The sequence below is a fragment of the Lissotriton helveticus genome, chromosome 8 (assembly GCF_964261635.1).
Source record: "Lissotriton helveticus chromosome 8, aLisHel1.1, whole genome shotgun sequence".
Taxonomy (NCBI): domain Eukaryota; kingdom Metazoa; phylum Chordata; class Amphibia; order Caudata; family Salamandridae; genus Lissotriton; species Lissotriton helveticus.
The window spans coordinates 179666915-179690978 of NC_136069.1; the positions used below are offsets into that span (position 1 = coordinate 179666915).

Consider the following 24064-nt stretch of genomic DNA (forward strand, 5'->3'; position numbering starts at 1 on the left):
TCAGCAGCCTTCCTGCCCTTAGCTTCGCCTGGGTCCAAATTCTTCAATATGTCTTTGCCGGTTGTTGCCAGTGTGGTACGTGAACCAACATCGACATGGCCCAGCTCACAGCCATCGTCAGGAACCACAGACTCAACATTGCCTCCTGCACTGATGACAGCCAGCTTGTTCTCTCTCTCACCAACAAACCAGCAGTCGCCAAGAAACAACTTCCACGACGGGATGAAGGCTGTTGCCATCTGGATGAAGGACAGCCTCCTCAAGCTCAACTTAGAGAAAACCGAAGTCCTCATCCTCGGCTCCACCGCCTCCGCCTGGGATGACTCCAGGTGGCCTGCAGCACTTAGAACTCTCCCACAGCCAAGGACCACGCATGAAACCTTGGTATCTCCCTGGACTCCTCACTCACTATGAATTGCCAGATCAATGCCGTCTCATCAGCCTGCTTCCTCACGCTATGCCTGATCTAAAAGATCTTCAAGTAGATTCCCATCGAGCCCAGAAAGACAGTCACCCAGGGACTCATGAGCACAGCAGCAGACTCGACTACGGCAAACACTACGCCGGCATCACCCAGAAACTCCTCAAAAAACAGCAGAACATTCAGAACATCCCTTCCAGACTCATCCTCAAAATCCCTGCCAAAGTCACATCACTGGCCACCTGAGAGACCTCCACTGGCTCCCAGTCAACAACAGAATCACCTTCAAGCTTATAACACACGCCTACAAAGCCCTACATGACACAGGACCTGCATACCTCAACCACCGCCTCGCATTCCACGTACCCACCAGAGATCTCCCCTCTGCCCAGCTTGCCCTGGCCACCGACCCACACATCCGCAAGACCACGGATCCTTCTCCTACCATGCAGCAAAAATCTGGAACACCCTGCCTCTCCACTTCAGGCAATCACTGGCATTGCCTCAATTCAAGAAGGACCACAAGACCTGTCTCTTCGACGGAACCACAGTGCCTCCGATGGATCAGCAGTCCCCACCCCCTGCGCCTTGAGACCCTTTCGGATGAGTAGTCACAGTCTACAAGACACTTGATTGTTTGATTGATTAATTGATGCAGAGCTAGCTGCATACCTAGGCGAAAGGAACATTAATTTAAGTTTATGGCGATGTGAAAACCCTACTTTAAATATGCTTGTGTCTTTAGAGAATCGTGAGAGTTAATACTTTGCCAGGCATGAGCATGCTTTGCCAGGCTCTCTTTGTCTTTTTGCATGTAAAGAAGTCTGGTGGATCTATAAAGGAGTTTATGAACTCAGCAGATGAAATGCTGATATTCCATAGGTCAGAGGCTTGCAGTGACCGCAAAGCATCACAAAACCTGCGTCTACGGATTGCTTTTGAGTTTGCCAGGTTTATTTCAAGAAAGAAGTGTGCTGCTAGTGTGCTGTCCTCTGACAATCTAAATCGGTGGCACATTCTTAAGAAAATGCACTGTAGTAATTGATTGTTTTATCAAGCCTACCTTTAAGCATAGTTGGGCCTACGATCCAACTTTCTGCCACTCGAGAGGCGCACTTAGCTGCTGCTCGTTGGTTTTGTGGTCACCAATATGAGCTACGCATACACTCTATAACATATTTCAGAACCATAGCCACTCCATTATCCACAAAATGTCTTTTCCTTTTGCCTGATGTAGGTCTGAGCACATAATAGATGGAATTCTTAGGGAAAACCCCCTAGATTGTGGCTCTTTGCTGTTTATGTGTTGAGGGCGACTGTACATAGTTCCTACATGTACGTTCATGTAATGAGCACACAATTTTGGGGTTATATTTCTAACCAAGGAAGGTGTGTGCTGAAGTTCCACATACCCGAACTGCATACCGACTATTCTGATTTTCACACTTTGCAGACATTCTTGATGTGAAATTTCCCACACTGTAAGTGTATGAATCTACGCACACACAATCTGTACATTGGGGAATAGTTATCAAATGTGTTAGAGTACTTTTCAAGATATCCTTATGTCTTCTTCTCTTGGAAGTTTATCCTGGATACTTAGTGAATCCATGTTTTGGTGGAAAGTATTTGTCATTTTTAATTGGCTGCACAGACACCTGGGTGCATAAAACGTTTGATAATATATAGGGACAAGAGGTAGTTCTTACAAAACAAGCAGACATAAGTTGCATGAAACTGCTCTTTTCCTATTTAGCTCTTGGCACACAGATAGCTCCATTTATTGAAGTCAGATGAGAGAAAGAAGGCTGCCTTTAAGATGCAGATGGATTATAAATACGAGCTGGGGCTTCTCGATGCAACTCATGATTTTAGATGAAACTATGAGAATTTAGTTTTGAGATTTCTAAATCACATTCGCTCATTATTCTATTCTTCTGATTATGTCATTTCAAATGATTGAGTTTTGATGGAGATATTTTGTTCCCTTCAGATACACCAATGATGGAGGCAAGCTACAGAATGTTGCACCTTGGAGTTTGAGGTAAACTTTTTCTTTTATCTTCCTGAGATTAAAGAATGTTCTGCTTAAAGGCTCCTTGCCTCTCCTCTCCTCTGCTCCCTTTTCTTGTGCCCTTGGAAATTGCTTTACAGATTGGAAATGTTTCCTTATCCACCGCTGCTCTAAATAATGTTGCTTTTGGTTGTCTCCTATTTGATCTTTATTGGGTGCAGCTTGCAATATTGTATACATTTGTTTTTGAAAATCGATTTTGATGATGTATGGGGCTCTTGAATTTGGAAATATCAAGACAGATGTCAACGAAAAAACTGAAAAGTAGTCATTCCTGTGGGCAAAATGGAATCGTTGTTCTTTTCAGATTATTAAGTCTTCAAAATCAGCATTTAAAGTATCACAAGCTAAGCCTCATGGAGATGTGTCTCTGCTGCATGCTAGGCTGTGAAATAAGAATGCACAATCTGTTCAACAAAGTGTGTTACCTATGAGACAATTTGCTATAGAAAGCATTAGAAAAAACGTAGAGTTTGAGCAGGGTGGTGGAGAGTGATAAAGGTGCCTAGAAGAAACTGGGGCACTCGCCAAGGTTTTGGAAGACAATGAGAGCTGTATTTATTCTCCTGAGTGCATTTGTGGGCAATATGTACATTATAGTTGTTACTAGAATATTGTGTCGTTGCATAGACATGAAAAAAAAACAATATTCAACCTTAGTTATGTAATTGTAGGTTGAGGCATGGGAGGAAGTTCCTGAGTTTGTTGAATCACATATGAACAGGACAGAAAGGCTGAAGAGTTTGGAATGTTTTAATCATCCTGATCTGTGACCTCGGATCATTAACAGGCGTGACTCTCGGACTGATGACCTATATGGTCTAGCCCTTTACACATTAGATTAGTGTGATTAAATATGTCACAAATCTTGGTGAGTTTTCAACTCAGACCACTGTTTCCTTCTTACCAGTGGGTGTCCAACAGTGCCTAAGCAGAAATGCTAAGAGAAAGTTGAAGACAGTTTTCTCCACTCCCAAAGCAGGAAGGTATGCATTTTCAATTCAGAAGAAAGATGGGATGTTTCCTCTCTTGTTTATGTTCCAGGAAGATTGTCTCCTTGGTGGTTACCAAGCATGGTATTGTGTATAGGAAAGCCCTCAGCCACTAGCCAGTCCTAATGAAATTGTGGAGCTTCTCTCTCTCAGGTTTTAGACAGTTTGGTGCATTTTCTTTCATGGGCTCATGCTTTAGGACAACAAAGGTACCCTACCATATCATGCACCAAGAACCTATTATCCAGTAGCGGCTTGCAGAGGTAACGTTGTGGGGCAGTGAGGCAGGGTGGGGGCGGACTGGGTGGCGAGTAGTGGAGTCTGACTTACGACGGCAGATATTTATTTGTTTATTTACACTCATCTTTGCCGTTGTATGTCAGACTCCACTACCCCCCACCCAGCCGAACCCCCGTCCCGCCTCACCGCCCCACAGCGTTACCTCTGCGAGCCGCTACTGCTATTATCAGTGCCTGCTGGCTTAGCTGTGTGGAGCTTGTTTCTCACGCCCAAAAATACCACAGACGGTATACTGGTCTTGGTCTTCTCTGGTGGCTGGTTCCAGAGAGCCTAAATGTTCACTGTTCTAAATAGCAAAAGTACTACAACGAGCCCAAGAGTCCTCCTTGGAGGCTCCGTAGATTTTTCCCTTTTCTTTCTTGGCTATTGTCTCCTGACCTACAATACACTAAGTAGAAGGCTCAGAAAGGGGAGTAAAGAGTGTGAGAGTGTGTTTCCAGAAAGTAATATATATATATGACCAAGGAGTGGCTGCTCCGATACGCGTCAGGCATTTCGCTTTACGAAATAAAATACTTCCACGCTGAAAGGAATTGGGCTTAGCATTGGGTTTTTTCATAAAGAAACTGAGGAGTTTATATATACACATACATATACACACACATGCATATATATAGCTATGTACACACACACTCACAGGGCTCACTCAGTTGTGCTCAGGCAGAGTATATTTCATACTGCAAACTACCAGAAGGGTTACAGAAAACATATATCGAGCATTACTAATAGTCTTTTCAAACAACATTAACAATATACTTAAACTATGCTTTTATAGCTCTTTCTTATAATAGGTTACCACTTTTAGGACCAGAGGTACAAATATGTGGTTGCAAAATACTGATCTCAAATTGTGGATATTAATTTTGTCACATTAAAGATTTTTATGAACTAAATAGTGTGCTAATAGGTTGATTCTTAAAAATCGGAATCATAGCGGGTCACATTCCTGCCTACCTCATGAATATGAATGAGAGGTAGGCCTCAAAATGCAACTCACTACAGTTGAAGGCCATCACAGTGATGGTGGTCTGCTGCAGCTAGCAGACCACAATGCCTGTGATTGCCTTTCAGTGAAGTCAACTTTTTTTAATGCAGCATATTTATTTTGAAGGAAACGGGACTGTGATCAAAAAGAAAACTCTACGTTTTTGTTTGTTTGGTTGTTTGCATAAGAGTTGACAGTGATCCAGTGGGCCAGTGCCTACCCTTCAACAAACGTTTTATTTGCATTCACGAAGGCGAATGCAATGCTGCGCCTTTTTTGAATGCATTACCACCTCCTTTGAGGAGTCGGTAAATACAATTAGATTGAACTTGCAAAACATTGATACATTAGATACTCTGTCGCTATTTGCGAAGGATGACTACAACATGTCCATTCCAGATATCGATTGATATCCATTTGCAATTCCATTTTGGGAGCCAGAAAAACTTTTCTCACTCCTAAAAAGGGATTAAAACATTAGGTGAAAACGCTGAATTGGAGCGTTTGTAATCGTTAAAATGCTTAGTACATCTGGCCTTAAGTTTTTGATGCATTTTACAGATTTGTTTTAGTTAAATTGTTTTTATTCATTTTACAGATTTTTAATATGTCCACAGACAAACATGTACACACTGGGTACACATCCTGCGGCCTTCACTGCATACCAATCATTTAACCTAAAATCACAAGCTAGGTTTTAGGTGAAAGAGAGAAAACATGTACTTACCTGCATTGTGTACAGCTGCACCAGTGCTATGTGGAGGTACATCTAATGTGGGAGAGTGACAGAAGGTCAAACTGAAATTAAAAACTATTTCCTAATTAAACACAGCATATATGGCTCAGGTCTGTACAGCAGGCCATCAACCACTGCAGAAAGCACCAGCTGTCGAAGTAAAGCAATTGGGGAAATATGGCAAAAGGATGGATTTTCTCACAGACAAATTAAAAGATAGAATCGTAACAACAAGTAATCTATGAGCCTTTATTAACATTGATCTACTTGACAAATTCATAAAAATAATAAAAAAGTGAATTTAGTTGTACCGCTTGCATGCTTCATTTGACGCGGGCTTGTTGATACTTAATGATATGGTACCATAAATGCAATATTTAAAGCACAATTTTATCAGCCTATTACATCCTGTCCAAGAATGAAAACAGCTCGGAGCATACCAGAGATGCTCTGCTTCATGCCTTTTGTGGAGCATCTGATATGTATATTCGTCTCAGCAGCCACCCACACATCTAACACCCACACTCACACAGTAAGCCTGAAGAAAGCGTATGATACAGGGGAGTAATGTAGCAGTCGCACGGAAAAGGCGTGTGTCTTTAGCTCTACACAGAGTTTCTAGGGCTACTCCTATGTTGGTATTTGCAACCTGTATACCGGGGCCTTTCAGGGTCCATATATGTCAATACATTATATTGCATTGACGTTTCTTCCTCCTGCCTACACTGCACACTTCCCTGAAGCATCCTGGTGCCCATTCAGCACTGCTGCCAGAGGAAACGGTGGTGCACCTGGCTTGGAATTCAGTTCATGTCTTGTTCAATGAAGATTCCCTTAACTCTACACTTTTCACACCTTTTAGTGTGCCACCAAGCACAGATTTTGTCACTAGGGCACACATGTGTGTGCGAGGCAATGTGCACGCATGAGGTGCACTTCGTGTACTTGCAAATTGCCCTTGAAATGAGCAATGTTCATGTTTCTCAATCAGCACTACTGCTGATCAAAACAAAACCATTACATATATTTTATTAATTCCACACTTGATGTAGGAACCAGGGCCAGGCACAGGAGACCACCATGGGATGCTGCCTAGCAACAAATGTTGCTGAAGGAGGGCCAGGGCTCAAAAGGCAAATTGCCATTTTGCCTCGAAAAGTTTAAGTTGTCACTTCTTTTGATACTATTGTGTGACCAAAATGAAAGCAGTCACTTCCACTACCTCTGTGGTTTGGGTGAAATGTCACCACTACTGGAAAAGAGATGCAACATACTAAAGAGGAGAGGGAGTGGTCAATTCTTCTGTGTGAGGCAAAGAAGTGACTGGATACAAGTAGAATATGGCCTAGGTTATAAGGCAGTGTGGGTGCTTTGCTTCAGCTTGAGAAATGCCTGAAGGGGCATCATTCTGTGGGAGATCATTATTGGTGGCCAGTGGATAGCAGCATTATTAGCTTTATTGCGCTCATGATTCATGATCAAGATCTCATGTAGATAATTTTGAATTTCCACATACAGAGGCTTCCGCGAGTTGCGAGGCTAGCTATATCAATTATGCAGATGTTAGAAAAAGCCCGTTGGGGCTTAAATCACATTTTATGGGAAAGAAACATGCAATGTAAAAATATGAATGTGATACAGAGTGACAAGAGCAAGACAAGGAGGACGGGCCCTCTCGCTTAAGGGCCCCATGTTATGGAACTCTCTGCCCTCACAGCTGAGACATACCCCTAATCTCCTCTCCTTCAGGAAAAATCTAAAAACATACCTCTTCACACAAGATCAATGATCTCTCCTGTTATCCGTACAGTCCTATATCTCAGGATGTTCTTTAATGCCCCACCAGAAGCAACGCGCGGAGATACCCCTTCGGGGCTGATTCAGGCGCGCTATAAATTTATAAATAAATAAATAAATACATAAATACATAAAAATGCATCACTGACTCCATGCTAAGCATGGCAGTCGAATCCAGATGCATTCTAGTCTCTATAGAACTGATTTTCTCATATCTTCAAGTTTACTAGATAAGGTACAAAGGCATTGCAATGTCACATCCATCACTGTGATACAACACCTGGCTGTGGTCTAAGTAACTCTACAGTTACGTCATTAGGGTTCAATATGTTTGATGTTTTCATTCCGTTTACATTTCTCAGTAACATGTAAACAACCTGTTTGTTGGCACTGGATACCGATCCAAAAAGGAATATTTATTATCATGTTAGTAAATTTAAAGTGAGCACCTTTACTTTTGCTCAAGTACTTTCCTACCACAGTGAGAAAGCCACCTATATAAAGTATTATTATTACTTTATTGGCAGGAAAAAAACTTGCTTGGATTCATACAACTGCCTACTTTCTGCCTTGGCTGTATACACCCCGGAGAGTTTTCCAGATACACATACATGTCATAGGGAGCTGCTCACGTTCCTTCCTTATTATGTGCTGCCTTAATTTCCTTGTTCATGATAGGGAAGATGTTTCACATGTGAGATGGCCTATCAGTGATTTACAGAGTTACACATGGTCTCGAATTTCTTCCATTTCTCTCTATCGTCGAGAAGATCATGCAATACATTTCCCATGGTGAACATTGACCACAATAGTCTTGACCAACCAAACAATGTAGGTAGGGTGTCCATTTTCTAATGAACCACTATTGACTGCTTGACAGCATATGTCTCAACATCATTTTTTGAGGCCCCCTTCAATTTCTTTTGTCTCGGTGCTAGAAAAATATTTGCAGCTTCAGCTGTTATTGGTAGACCATTTGTTTTTTATTTGGCTCAGCAGTTGTATTTATCTCTGCCCCTTTTCATCAAAAATGGAGCTGGGTATCCTACACAAAACACCAGTCCAACATTTACCATCATGATTGGGGTGCATATGTTTAAGCTATGGAGAGTGGAAAACTGTTAAGTTAGGTGTCCGTGAGATTTTGTTCCAGAGCTTCATCAGTCATCACAGTATTACTGATGCATGTGCCACTGCTGGCCTAAGACATGGGGTTAGCCAGATTACCTTCCAAAAGAGATCTATTCAACAAAGCCTGTTCCATGACAGGCCAGAGCCTTTTCTATTTCCCCGAAGGGCCACTCAAAAAAATCACACGCATTTTGGCCCGCTTTATTTTGGGTTTCAGATAAAGGAGGCCCAGACAACCACCCACCCTCTTTGTGGTCTGCATTATTTTTGGGAGATTCTGGGTCTTTCCCACTACAAATGCATTTATCACTGGCTGTTTGCAAACTATATATTTTGCCCTTGTGTATGTTATGTGGAGTGCTTGAAACTGTGACAGACGTTATGGTAAATGTGTTCTATGTTGTTACTCTTTTCAACCACGATATAACTAAAAGGCACCGCTTTTGCAGGTCTCTTGTAATTTACTCAAACGTCTTTGCATCATGCGTGTAATTAAAACACCAAAATATGATATTTTGCTAACACCTACCGGAAAGGGGAAACTTTTTCGGGTTGTGCCCTGTATTCTGGGGCAAAGCATACTCTCACTTTTTCAGATTTAGAGGGATTCACTCTAAATCCAAATATCAATTAAAATTGACTCATTATCTCCAAATTCTTGGGCTCAACCATTAGTACTGTCTCAGTATTATTTAGATGTCATCAGCAAAAATATATATTTTAAGATCCATATTACCAAACAGTATTCCCTGCAGCCCCGCAACCCCTGATCATAATTGCTAGTGGCTCCAAAAGGAAGAAAGGAGGAGAGGGAAGGGAACGCATCTTTCTCATCCCTCTTGGTCGTGAAAGATGGATGGCTTTTCACTGTTCTGTAACCCTGGTCTGGGTGTTGCAAGGCAGCTTATATATATATATATATTCCCATTACCTTCATTCTGTAGTTGGTTGGTACCACATTACTTGAGTCTTCCTGTCCCATTAAATCTTAAGATGAGTCATTAATGGCCTCAGTGCCACTATTCTGATATATAGGTTCCCTGATATCATGAATAAAAAATAAAATAAAATGAAAATTCTTTGCACATTCAGTTGGCACCTTTGTAAATAGTGAGTTCTAACGTTTTTATGTACTGATGTATATAGATTTGTACAGTCATTTTAGCACCTCCTTTGCACACAGGTTTTTACCGATAGGTCTATTTAATATGGTTTTATAAAACTACTATTTATATGCTTTTAACAATGAAATTCTAAGTGATGAATTATTGTTAACAATATTTATAGATAAATGTTCTCCTAATCGGTTTTGCACTTTCCAAGCTCATTTGCACACTATTTGCACAGTTTTTGCACATTAGAGATTTTTACCTTTATAACCCTTTTGCACAGCGTTTTTTTGTATATTGTCTTGTATTATCTAGGAGCAGGATAATATGCAAACATGCCAATTGAGAGCCAAAAATTGCATATTGCTTAGTAATAGTTATCTCTAACCCACAATCAGTGGACTGTTCAGTTGGTGGTGTGTCAGTATTTATACAGTTATAGCTAATACTATATTGGATAAATGATCTAGTATTTATACAGATATAAAAGTTGGCTAGATATTGGCAATTTTAATGTTGCATATACAATGAATTGCACTTCTATCCTGCCCCCAAAGGTATTTATACAGTGAGTAATATGATAGTACAACTACAATTGACAAAGTTATGTATACTATTTAAACGCAAATATTTTTTCTATGTTTATGGTCAGGTGACCCTATCACATGATGTCAATGGGTGTGCACTAAATTTAAAAAAATGCACTATAAAAAGGTAGTATTTCCATGTATCCGATGTGTGATCAAGGGCTGCTCAGCCCGAAACGCGTCACTGCTGGAAACTGGTTGAAATAAAAACGAACTTGCCTCAACTGAGTGGTCCGTCCTCCTTCTTCGCCGGCGCTGCTGGAGGTGGTTTGGAGTATTGTGTGGGATATATATATATATATATATATATATATATATATATATATATATATATATATATATATATATGTGAGGAAATGCTTCAACTAGGAAAGAAGAAGCAGTCGGAAGCCCAGAGGAGAACAGGAAAGGCAGCCTTTATTCACCCGGTTACAGAACTGATGGCGGCGAATGCATTTCGGCGTGTGCCTTCGTCAGCGCTCAGCATCAGCATGACACAAAGTTCTTCCCTGTTGCCGTTTTCACGGTGGGCACAAGTTCGCCACTCCCCCTAAATGATGCCTCTCAGCTGGTGCAGTCCGTTTTCCATGCTCCGGACTGCAACTCCCAGGATGCCTTGTAATGCAGATAACCCGGAATGGTGAGATGAATCTGTGGGGGGTTATGTTGGTACAGCCGAATGCACTGAATAAGCAGGGTAATGTCATGTTACAGTGTCCCAAGTGCACTCGGACTCCCCTCGGGTCTCCTCAAACTGCCACAGCCTCCTGCGCCAAAGTCAATAGTACAGGGGCTAAACTGCGAGTGCAGAATGCCCACGAGAGAGGTAAATTACCTCCACTGCTCCTCTCCTTTAGCGCGGGTGGCGGGAAAAGGACTGATCCATACCTGGAAGCGAAATATGCCGTGAAGCACACCAGTAGAAGTCCAAACCCAGAACGTGGCAGGGGCTGTCCGAAGTGCGTTACTGGAAACCGCACGAACAATGTGAGGAAATGCTTCAACTAGGAAAGAAGAAGCAGTCGGAAGCCCAGAGGAGAACAGGAAAGGCAGCCTTTATTCACCCGGTTACAGAACTGATGGCGGCGAATGCATTTCGGCGTGTGCCTTCGTCAGCGCCCAGCATCAGCATGACACAAAGTTCTTCCCTGTTGCCGTTTTCACGGTGTGCACAAGTTCGCCACTCCCCCTAAATGATGCCTCTCAGCTGGTGCAGTCCGTTTTCCATGCTCCGGACTGCAACTCCCAGTATGCCTTGTAATGCAGGTAACCCGGAATGGTGAGATGAATCTGTGGGGGGTTATGTTGGTACAGCCGAATGCACTGAATAAGCAGGGTAATGTCATGTTACAGTGTCCCAAGTGCACTCAGACTCCCCTCGGGTCTCCTCAAACTGCCACAGCCTCCTGCGCCAAAGTCAATAGTACAGGGGCTAAACTGCGAGTGCAGAATGCCCACGAGAGAGGTAAATTACCTCCATTGCTCCTCTCCTTTAGCGCGGGTGGCGGGAAAAGGATTGATCCATACCTGGAAGCGAAATATGCCGTGAAGCACACCAGTAGAAGTCCAAACCCAGAAAGTGGCAGGGGCTGTCCGAAGTGCGTTACTGGAAACCGCACGAACAATGTGAGGAAATGCTTCAACTAGGAAAGAAGAAGCAGTCGGAAGCCCAGAGGAGAACAGGAAAGTCAGCCTTTATTCACCCGGTTACAGAACTGATGGCGGCGAATGCATTTCGGCGTGTGCCTTCGTCAGCGCCCAGCATCAGCATGACACAAAGTTCTTCCCTGTTGCCGTTTTCACGGTGTGCACAAGTTCGCCACTCCCCCTAAATGATGCCTCTCAGCTGGTGCAGTCCGTTTTCCATGCTCCGGACTGCAACTCCCAGGATGCCTTGTAATGCAGGTAACCCGGAATGGTGAGATGAATCTGTGGGGGGTTATGTTGGTACAGCCGAATGCACTGAATAAGCAGGGTAATGTCATGTTACAGTGTCCCAAGTGCACTCGGACTCCCCTCGGGTCTCCTCAAACTGCCACAGCCTCCTGCGCCAAAGTCAATAGTACAGGGGCTAAACTGCGAGTGCAGAATGCCCACGAGAGAGGTAAATTACCTCCACTGCTCCTCTCCTTTAGCGCGGGTGGCGGGAAAAGGACTGATCCATACCTGGAAGCGAAATATGCCGTGAAGCACACCAGTAGAAGTCCAAACCCAGAACGTGGCAGGGGCTGTCCGAAGTGCGTTACTGGAAACCGCACGAACAATGTGAGGAAATGCTTCAACTAGGAAAGAAGAAGCAGTCGGAAGCCCAGAGGAGAACAGGAAAGGCAGCCTTTATTCACCCGGTTACAGAACTGATGGCGGCGAATGCATTTCGGCGTGTGCCTTCGTCAGCGCCCAGCATCAGCATGACACAAAGTTCTTCCCTGTTGCCGTTTTCATGGTGTGCACAAGTTCGCCACTCCCCCTAAATGATGCCTCTCAGCTGGTGCAGTCCGTTTTCCATGCTCCGGACTGCAACTCCCAGGATGCCTTGTAATGCAGGTAACCCGGAATGGTGAGATGAATCTGTGGGGGGTTATGTTGGTACAGCCGAATGCACTGAATAAGCAGGGTAATGTCATGTTACAGTGTCCCAAGTGCACTCGGACTCCCCTCGGGTCTCCTCAAACTGCCACAGCCTCCTGCGCCAAAGTCAATAGTACAGGGGCTAAACTGCGAGTGCAGAATGCCCACGAGAGAGGTAAATTACCTCCACTGCTCCTCTCCTTTAGCGCGGGTGGCGGGAAAAGGACTGATCCATACCTGGAAGCGAAATATGCCGTGAAGCACACCAGTAGAAGTCCAAACCCAGAACGTGGCAGGGGCTGTCCGAAGTGCGTTACTGGAAACCGCACGAACAATGTGAGGAAATGCTTCAACTAGGAAAGAAGAAGCAGTCGGAAGCCCAGAGGAGAACAGGAAAGGCAGCCTTTATTCTCCCGGTTACAGAACTGATGGCGGCGAATGCATTTCGGCGTGTGCCTTCGTCAGCGCCCAGCATCAGCATGACACAAAGTTCTTCCCTGTTGCCGTTTTCACGGTGTCCACAAGTTCGCCACTCCCCCTAAATGATGCCTCTCAGCTGGTGCAGTCCGTTTTCCATGCTCCGGACTGCAACTCCCAGGATGCCTTGTAATGCAGGTAACCCGGAATGGTGAGATGAATCTGTGGGGGGTTATGTTGGTACAGCCGAATGCACTGAATAAGCAGGGTAATGTCATGTTACAGTGTCCCAAGTGCACTCGGACTCCCCTCGGGTCTCCTCAAACTGCCACAGCCTCCTGCGCCAAAGTCAATAGTACAGGGGCTAAACTGCGAGTGCAGAATGCCCACGAGAGAGGTAAATTACCTCCACTGCTCCTCTCCTTTAGCGCGGGTGGCGGGAAAAGGACTGATCCATACCTGGAAGCGAAATATGCCGTGAAGCACACCAGTAGAAGTCCAAACCCAGAACGTGGCAGGGGCTGTCCGAAGTGCGTTACTGGAAACCGCACGAACAATGTGAGGAAATGCTTCAACTACGAAAGAAGAAGCAGTCGGAAGCCCAGAGGAGAACAGGAAAGGCAGCCTTTATTCACCCGGTTACAGAACTGATGGCGGCGAATGCATTTCGGCGTGTGCCTTCGTCAGCGCCCAGCATCAGCATGACACAAAGTTCTTCCCTGTTGCCGTTTTCACGGTGTGCACAAGTTCGCCACTCCCCCTAAATGATGCCTCTCAGCTGGTGCAGTCCGTTTTCCATGCTCCGGACTGCAACTCCCAGGATGCCTTGTAATGCAGGTAACCCGGAATGGTGAGATGAATCTGTGGGGGGTTATGTTGGTACAGCCGAATGCACTGAATAAGCAGGGTAATGTCATGTCATATATATATATATATATATATATGTATATATATATATATATATATATATATATATATATATATATATATATATATATATATACTATTTCACAAGGTAATAGATCCCAGGTGGGAACCCTAGGAAGGTAGAGAGGTCCTCAATGAAGAGGATGGAAGGGATACATCCTCCCAGCCATATACTCAAAAACCAAATAGTATCCCCTTTGGAACCCAAAAGGTTCATGTATAAGCTGCAAAGAGAAGGGGGTGAACAGTAGGTGTTCTAGGGCCATAGGCCCATCACAATGTCCAGCCCTACATTTGTTTTTAACCTTCCCTCCCGCCCCACGGATAAAGGATAATTTTGGAGTGGGAGAGGAATTTTATCTTTACAGTTTTGCCCTCATACACCCATTCTTCATAAGTGCTCACTGAAACATGGTTGAACCCACCCTGACCTTGAGGAGTTGTGGTGAACCCGATGATGAAGCATGTCACTGCTAGATTGAGTGAGGGTTATATTAAGAAAAGGGTATTTTTCCCTTCCCACCCACAGTAGTGTGTCGGCTATCACCTGGTGTACTGTTCATCCCGCTTCTCTTTACCTTTTCTACAGGAACCTTTTTGGTTCCAGAGGGGATACTATTTGGTTTTTGAGCTCATATATATATTCTGACCACCAGCCCGAGACCTGCTGATGATGATGTGTTATAAGGAAGACCAATTCACCCAATCAAACACATTTTCAGTATCAAGCAACAGAAAGGACATCAGGAATTGTCTTGTTCCTTTTTTATTAAGGGCAATATTCAGAGAATATCATTTGATATGTGCCTATGTTTGATGAAGCCTGATTGGCCAGGTCTGTCCAATCAAGCGCATACTCCTTGAAGGTGGCTAGCTAGGATTCTCATTAAGATTTGTTATCTTATTTAAGGAGTGATATGGGCCTGTGTCAACAGTAGGTTCAATGGGTGTTCCCAGTTTAATTTTTGTTTACCTACTTGAGAGCGGAACATCCCCATCTAAAGAACTGCATTATAGACTTTTGTCAATTGTGGGCCCAACAAAGCACTAAACATTTATGAACAGCACCTGTCAGCCCATCTGTCTGGGGGCCTTACTGGCCGGTAGGTTAATAATGAAGTTTTACACATTCAGATTGAAAATCTTTTCTTTTAGGAAATCTCTGTCTTGCACACCCGGTATGGGTAGAGTAAAAGTCTTGAAAAATCTTATCTAGAATATGGGGAGCAATATGAATTTCGTGTACAGATCTTTAAAGAAAGAGATAAAGGTTTTTATTTTTCAAATTTCAGATGTTGATATTTGACCCCTAATGTGACTTATGTTGGGTATTCTGGTTTTAACTTTAGCCATATGTAGTTGGGCCACCAGAAGCTTATCTGCCTTGTTGGCCCTTTCATAGAAACTTTTTTATTCACTATAGTGATTAATCTAATTTTTCCATGAGAAGTATGTTAAGTCTGGTATATAAGCTCCCTCAGTGTATTCAGTGATCCTGACTCCCTGGAGCATCGTTCAATATTTGTTTCATAGTTTGTATTTTATTTTCATATTCACATCATGGAAAAGATATGACAGCTTCTAATAATATTGTTTTCCCAAAATGTGTAAACAATGTAAATATCCCCATTAATCCCACCATCTCCATTCCCAAAAGCATACCAACAGGCCAACCAGAGTAACATATTGATATATTCCTCCCCCTGGGGAGAGGCTACATCCACGCATGTGGTTGACATTGCAGCTTGTATTAACCCCCACCAATCAGCAGGGTAGCTCATGAACTGGACCAGTTCCTCACAAGTCTGCCCTCTTTATGTACACATGTTACCAGATCTCAGTTTGTGGTTGTAGGGTGGCTATAATTGCTTAAATAAAAGTCCTTGTCAACTCAGTATTGGATCTGTGAACAAAATGATGTTTCTGAAAGCTATTAAATGGAAGAAAAAAAATGAAATGTTACCTTAATGATTAAGTGGACTTTTCATTTTAATTTCCCCCCAATTCAAAGTGTCACATTTACCAACAGCAGGCCCCTTACTTCTAGTGGCCAGTAAACACTGTGCCATAAATATAACTGACAAATTAAGCCATTTTTTAAAATGTGAGAAATTTTAAGTGCAGAAAAATGCTCCATATTATGAACATTTTTACAGAACATTTTTCTGCACTTTACATTTCTCCCATTTAAAAATAAGTGATTTTCGAAGGTTTTACCAGGATGATGGGGGGGGTAGAGAAATCAAGCTTTTGAGTTGGAACGTGAATGGGTTGGGGGACAAGATTAAGCGAGGTGTTGTCCTTCAATATCTTAAGAGGCACTTGCCAGACGTGGCGTTACTCCAGGAGATCCATTTAGTGGGGAACTCATGCAAAGCCTTGCATAGGATGGGGTATGAGCTAATGGCGCATTCAGGTTTCACTTCGGGCTCCAGAGGGGTGGGTATCCTGATTCATAGAACGTTCCCCATGGCAATTACTTCCGTATAGGAGGATGACAGGGGTAAATATGTAGGAATCACGGGCAAGTGGGAGGGTCAGGACATCACCTTCCTGTCAATCTATGTTCCGCCAGGGCTCCAGGGCGCCACATTTGCAGATCTGGGGAGGCTTTTGCTCACACTCCCGGAGGGATTACTGATATTGGGGGGCGACTTTAATGCGGTCGTCTCTGGAATGCTTGTTAGGCATCCTCCTTGGGACATGGGGGGATCTACGCGGTGGTTGCCTGATTTTATGGAAGCACTGGACCTGGTCAATGGTTGGAGACTACTTCATCCCAATCAACAGCAATACACTTTTCTCTCAGGGGCACACAATAGCCTTTCCAGACTTGATTACTGTTTGGTTCCTGCTTCACAAGCTTTCTATCTAACTGCTGTCACACACTTGGCTAGTGGGATTTTGGATCACTCGCCGCTGTGGGTCCACATGACAATCACTCGGGGTACGGCTGCTAAGGTTGCCCCCAATAATCCTTGGTATTTGCACAACCCCATAATACGTAAGGACCTCATTAAAGCATTAGATGATTATTTCCTCCCTAATGTAGGGTCGGTATCCTCCTCGTTGTCCCTTTGGGAGGCCTTCAAAACAGTTATTAGGGGTCAGGCCCTTTCGCTTATAGCGGGCTCAAAGAAAGAAAGGAACAGGGAGTTGGTGGCTCTTGAGACTGAGATTGGTGTGCTTGAAGGGGAGTTGGAAGTGGGAGTCACACAGGCCACACTACATCTTTTGAGCCTTAAACAGCATGACTATAAGGCATTGGCAACCGACAGGGCTAAGACGCTAGGCAGGGAACAGCAGGGGAGGCTTTACGACCTGGCTGAAAAAGTGGGGAAACTAATCGCCTGGTTCAACAGAAAGAACTGGGCTAGTCGCCTGGTCCCTGGGGTCATCACGGAGGAAGGAATGTCGCTTACAGACCCACAGGATATAGTTGACAGGTTTGCGGCTCATTTTCAGACTGTTTATACTGCTGTCTCAGCCCGCTCGGAGGATGATTTGCATCTGCTGCTTCGGGATATTCAGCTCCCGTGTCTCTCCTCGGAGGATCGGGACTTCATGGATAGTGCCCTGTCCTCTGATGAGTTTGCGCAAGCTATTTGTTCCCTAAATTCCGGAAAGGAGCAGGGCCCAAACGGACTTCCAATTGAACTCTACAAGCTTAAGCCAGATAAACTAGCTCCCTATCTGAAAGATATGTATGTGGAGTCGCGGGATAAGGGGATTCTGCCTAGGGACCAAAGGGTGGCATCGGTGGTGGTCATCCATAAGGAGGGTAAAGTCAAAACAAGTTGTGCCTCATATAGGCCTATCTCCTTACTTAATGCCGAACCGAAGATTTTGGCTAAGCTTTTGTCTAACAGGCTGGTAAAAGTGGTGACTGGCCTAATTCACCCGGATCAGTCGTGCTTCATGCCTCACAGAAACACAGCTCTTAATTTGCGCAGGCTACATGGGGTGCTGGCTAGAGCCCATATTCTGAGTGAGCCAGCCGTGATTGCATCACTCGATGCAACCATGGCCTTCGATACTATCGAATGGCCTTACCTATGGGCGGTTTTGACTAAATTTGGGTTCGGCCCCGAGTTCATCAGTTGGGTGCGGGTGCTGTATACTAAACCGAAGGCACAAATAGTTGTGAACAACAGAGTTTCTGCCCCATTTCTATTGGGTCGGGGCACCCGGCAGGGCTGCCCCCTGTCCCCCCTCCTCTTTGCTCTTTCCTTTGAGCCGCTCGCGGCCTTGCTGCGTTGGGAACCATCTATCCGGGGGGTGCGGTGGTCCTCGGAGTGGGAGGATCGTATATCCTTATATGCAGATGATATTCTGCTTTACCTGACCTCGCCTCGGAAGTCCCTGATTGTCATCTTTGATGTCTTGGCCTCTTTTGGCAAAAACTCGGGGCTCTCCATTAACTGGGAGAAGCCCTTACTGTTCGTATTGAAAGGTGATCCTCCGGTTCCTCCCCGTAACTGTCCTATAATTATTAATGTAGAGGGATTTAAATATTTGGGGGTCTATATTTCCTTGGACCCCGCGGTGTGGTATGCCCGAAACCACCTTCCCCCATTGCAGAGGCTGCGGAGGGATATTGCTAACTGGAGGAAACTTCCACTCTCTCTGCTGGGTCGGGCGGCCCTTTTCAAAATGATGGCCCTGCCTCGCTTCCTATATGCCCTTCAGAATACCTTAGATGTTGTGCCGGCTAGTTACTTTCGGGAAGTTGAGGGGCTGCAGCGTAGCTTAATATGGGAGGGTAGACCGCGGATTGCGTTGACTAGACTGAATCTTCCCTGGTACGATGGCAACATAGCCCTCCCTGACATCAAACGGTATTATTGGGCCTCCCAACTGGCAGCAATCAACCACTGTACGTATGGTCCTTTCGACGATCCGGCCTACGCTATGTATAAATGGCTTCTTCCTGGTGGGGGGGTTTAGCAGGGCTTTGTACTCTAGAATGGCGAAACCTGGTCTGACGGGGCCAACCAATCATGCTGTTCGGATCTGGGCAGATGCTAATAGTTCCTTGGGCTGGAAGGGTAGACTGACTCTGGCCACCCCACTCTTTGACTCAGAGAGGCTGGGTAGCCTCTGGAGGACAAAGGGGTTTGATAAATGGGATTTAATTGGGATTTCCGCCATTGGAGATGTCTGGGGGAAGGGTAAGATCAAATAGTTCGTAGACATGCAGAAGGAATATAGACTGACAAACTCTGAATATTTTCGCTATGCACAAGTCCGGCACTCGCTGCAGGCTGCACTCCCAGGGACGTGGAGCCCCCTGAGGCCTCACCGCTCGAGGACAGAATCCTTGATGGTCTTCTCCCCGAAAAAACGATATCCTTAATTTATAGAAAATTATTTAACCACAGAGCTGACCCCCTCGAAGTGCTGAGATCTAAATGGGTCCAAGATGGTATAGAATTAGATGATGAGGATTGGCAGATGGCAGCGTCCTCCCGAGAGTGGTTGCTATTTCGGCTCGGCTGAGACTGGTTCAATTAAAGGTATTGCATAGGGTCTATATCAAGGGACCCCGGCTGGTACATATGGGTTTGTCAGATTCTGATCAGTGCAAACGTCATTGTGGCCTGACTGGCTCCTTTCTTCATATTATTTGGGAATGTGCACATGTCTCCGAATACTGGTGGAAAATTCATGATATTATGTATAAGGTGTTGGGGATCTCTTTGACTCCGGAAGCAAGGAGGTGTCTCCTGAATATATGGGAGCCGACTGACCTAAACTCAGCGCAGACACAGTGGGCCACTTTGGGGTTCATGATCGCGAAAAGAAAGAAACATTGCCAAGTTATGGGGAGCTGTGCAGCCCCCCACCGTAGAAGTCTGGGAGAACAATTTGGACTGGTGTATGTTTCGAGAGAAAACTGTTTATCTAGCAAGGGGACGCCCTCGGAAATGGTCATTGGTATCGGGTCCTTGGAATCATTACACAGGAGAGATTTGTGTTCCACCTAGAACTGCTGATCTTGATGTGCCCTCCTCCCCATAATGTCCCTAAACATGTGTTCACGTAATCTTCTTTTGCCCCCTGATGCTCTATTGGTATTATTATATCATCTCTGTATCGTGATTTTTGCTGACTGTTTTGGTTTAATAAAAAGAATTATAACAAATAAATAAAAATAAGCGATTGTATGTTTGTGTTATACTTGTAATGGTGCCACATATGGCAGATGGTATGTCCTGTGCTGCAAGTGCATATGACACAGGCTTTGAGTCACCCTTACAAATGTATCCCATTCATACCCACGCATATTCATACATCTCCAAAGACCACGCTCTCACTGACACACATGGCATCCTTTTTATAGTGTGCTTAGTCAAAGTATTCTGTTCAAATCATAGTATCTGGCTCCTTGGACATCTGGCTTACAGTCAATGAGGCTGGGCATTGGGGTGCCTGGTAACAATGCGCAAGTTGTTTAGCCTTCAGCAGCTCACGATGATTTTCACTGATTAGAAGTAGCTCTCACTACAGAAAAGGTTGGAGACCCCCTGGGTTAGGCATTTCTTGATCCCTTCTCTCAATCCCATTTTGAACAGATGTAGGCTGCTAAAGATCAAGGTTAGTGAGACATTTGCGCCTGCCCAAGTGGAACATATCCGTTGTCACTTCAGCGTGGCTTCTTAAATGCATAGTCCTGTAGGCAAGACAATTCCTCAATATCTAATACATCTATTCTCTCAATCACATTCCTCGCTCTCTGATTGTCACGATGCAATCTGCCTTCTAGATTGCTATATTTATCACTTTGTTCTCTCAGTTCATCTCCCATCTTGGTTGCAATAGTTCAGACTGCTTCCACAGCTGTGCCCAGGCAAGCAATGCTATATTTATTTATTGTGACGCAATCTCCAATAGCTTCTAAGTCCTTGACCAAATCAGAAATGGCTGATACCACCTTTGAGTTCAGCATGTGCAATTGTGCAGCAAAGCCTTCATTTGGAAAGTTCTGGAGGACTGTGAAACAGCTTATTAAGTCATCCTTTGCTAAGGACAGTTGGTTAATTTGTTTTTTTTTCTTTGCCATTTTCGCAGTGTGGTTTGTTGGCAGACATCCATTATGCTAATCATGGGGCTTTTTCTAGATCCCTCTCAATGAGCACAGAGATCCCTCTGAGGTTTGGCACCCTCTTCTACCATCATCTCCATTCACACTGTGCAGATAATCAAAACCCCCACATACGAGCACTGGTCATTGGAAGCTCAGAGGGAGATTCAGCCATGCAAGCCCTCACTTTGCACTATATACTTCTTTCAGCCCCTGGTCCTTTTTTCTTGACTTGGGACTGCTCCGCTCAAGTGGTTCCCCCTAAGTCCATTTCCACAACTCCAGTATGTGCATATACATAACCACTTTCAATTGTGTGGGTCCTCACCAGAGAGTGTGTAGACACAGTGGGGCTCTGTTGCACAGATTGTCTCCCCATTCATCAGCAGATCTACCCGAGATGTTCCACACACCCTCACTATAATCCGGTCATCATTTTCAGGTACGGTTCCGGCTTCCTCTCTTCATCCATAGTCCATAAAGCCAAAGACGGTCAACGCAGCCAGTGGCATCTGAGAGCGCTGTGTCTCTTCACTGCAATCCCAGTTTATTTACAAATTCCCTGCAAACTCTTAAAGGAGCAGAGCCTGTCAACACCCTAAAACTCTCTGTTGTCTGCTTCTTGTAAAGGATTGGATAGTGCCTTTGGAGTGCCCTTCTTCAGGGATTCCCAGCTACCTACATATAAACTCTCAGAGTAGAATACTTTGTGTAAAACATGCATTGCTGTGCTCATCAGAAGACAAACATTCACCTGTACATTTGTTGCAATGAAAGGTATAGCTGGGTCATTATGACTATTCCAGTTAAGTTTTAGAACTGTCCACCACGCTTCCACCCGAAGAATGGTGCTACTGAATACTATTATGTATTGCATATTGTAAACATCTTCAGAAGAGAAACTGAAAGACTCAATACACCATACCCTATGGAGGGATTTCTATTTTCACCTCATTTGTTCCTGTTTATTAGTAGACTACAGCAGCCGCGGTCGGTAGTGGGAGTACCTGCCGGGCTGTGACGTGGGGAAGGGGAGGGGCAGGGAGGGGGGTAGTAAACTATGGATTAGGGAAGTTTACAGGTAAGTAAACATATAAATAAATAAAATGAATTTCGTTGCGCGCACTGCATCGCATTTGGGGATGCAGTGCACGCAAAGAAATTCGTGTAATTTATATATATGTTTACTTACCTGTAAACCTCCGTAATCCATAGTTTACTACCCCCACCCTGCCCCTCCCCACGTCACCGCCCGGCAGGTACTCCCACTACCGACCGCGGCTCGACAACAGCCATCAACGGCAGAAAGCTGACAAACTTTACATCTTCAAAAGTGTCTGCCACTGTGTTGCACCGTGTGCTTTATTTCCTTTTGCAACGTCTAAGCTTAAAACATATTTTGTTAAAATATTCAAAATATGCAGCATATGCTGGTTTATGTGGCAAGTGCAGAAAATCCATAATTACTCGGAAAATGTCTTAACTGCACAGTCAAGTTGTTGCCAATGGCCACAGTTATAAGCATGATCACAGAATAGGCCAACATTGCAGGCAGCAGTTTTCACTGAATTCAATGGGCGCCCCAATCACAAAACATTTTTCTCAATCTGGGCATAAACAGAAGGGTAAAGAAGTACTATCTGTGCATGAACATGAAAGCAAAATGAAGCAGCGCATGCAGAAAAATCCAAATTGCTTGGAATGCTAACATCAATCAACTGTTAGATTTGTGACTAACCATGGGTGAGGTTGGAGATGTATATTCAAATTCAAATTTTTGTGAAATTCAGAGTGATGTGTGCAGATCTGCTCCCAGTTTACCAGCCTTCCTCTATGGCGGTTCTAACCTAGTCGAGACTGATAGATCCCTGGTCTGCATTGCAGGCCCTCGGACACTGATTTTATTCGTCTCGAGCCAGCGGTACAAATAACATCATGTACTTTAACCCGTTTACTGCTTCGAACGTTCCACGCCAGTGCGGAACGTTTGAAGAAACGGGTGTGGCCGCGTCGGCAGTTGGACGTGCGCAGCACCAGGGAGGTAGCTTGCGCGACATCCAACGGCCGACGGCAGCAGCGATAGGGTTAAACCCTATGCTAGGATGTGTTCCATCAGTCAAGTGGGTTGAATAAAGGTGGGTGGGCTGCTCCGACATCAGCATCCTTCCAACCATGGAGCTCATGGGGGCAACTAAGGGTTATAAAAGCAGGCCCAAATCCACAACTTTGGGGCATATTTACAATAACTGGCGCATCCCTGCATATCAGCAGAGATGCGCCAGTTATTGTGCGCCACAGCTCCGCCATCATGGATGCGCTGCATTTACAATGTGGCGCACCATGGGGCAAAAACGGCACAGATGCGTCACGCATCTGTGCCGTAAAGGTGGTGCACTGCTGGAGTTGCGTCGCAAGCGCGATGCAGCTCCAGCAATGCTCTGGGTGCCCTATCTAGTTAATGCTGTGTCAATCCTTACACCTGCTTCAGACAGGCACAGGGTTTTGACGCAACATGGGCCGAAAAGTGACTGAGTGAAATCTTGTAGATTTCACTCAGCCACTTTTAGGAGGTGTTCCTGCGCCGAAACGCCCCACCCCTGCCCAGGAACGCCTACATGTGGCACAGGACTTTACAACGTGACGCATCTCCCAGATGCGTCACGTTGTAAATACCCTGCACCATGGCGCAGGATTTGCGCCCCGCGCTGCGTCACAAAAGTGATGCAACGGCGGCGTAAATCAGGCGCAAGGAGCTTGTAAATCTGCCCCTTTGTTTTTTCTTAGCTGTCCAGCTAAAAAGATGGCGGAACGTACTCAAAGTCACGGTTATACTCCGCTCATGTGGCACGCATGCGCGCACGCAGGCCCCCTGCAGCCGTCTTCCTTTATGCCGCTTGTGCTGTGAGCTAAATCTCCTGTTTTGGAAACTCTGCGCC

At 44.7% G+C, this 24064-nt stretch overlaps 1 protein-coding gene across 1 annotated transcript in view; it reads left to right on the forward strand.

Annotated features, from left to right (window-relative positions):
* The window catches only part of KCNJ6 (potassium inwardly rectifying channel subfamily J member 6), a 1187709-nt gene that overhangs the window by 235465 nt on the left and 928180 nt on the right, over positions 1–24064 (forward strand). The window contains exon 2 of the mRNA XM_078656852.1: positions 2415–2465. The gene's annotated coding sequence lies outside the window, so the exon portion shown is untranslated. The remainder of the gene's footprint in view (positions 1–2414; positions 2466–24064) is intronic.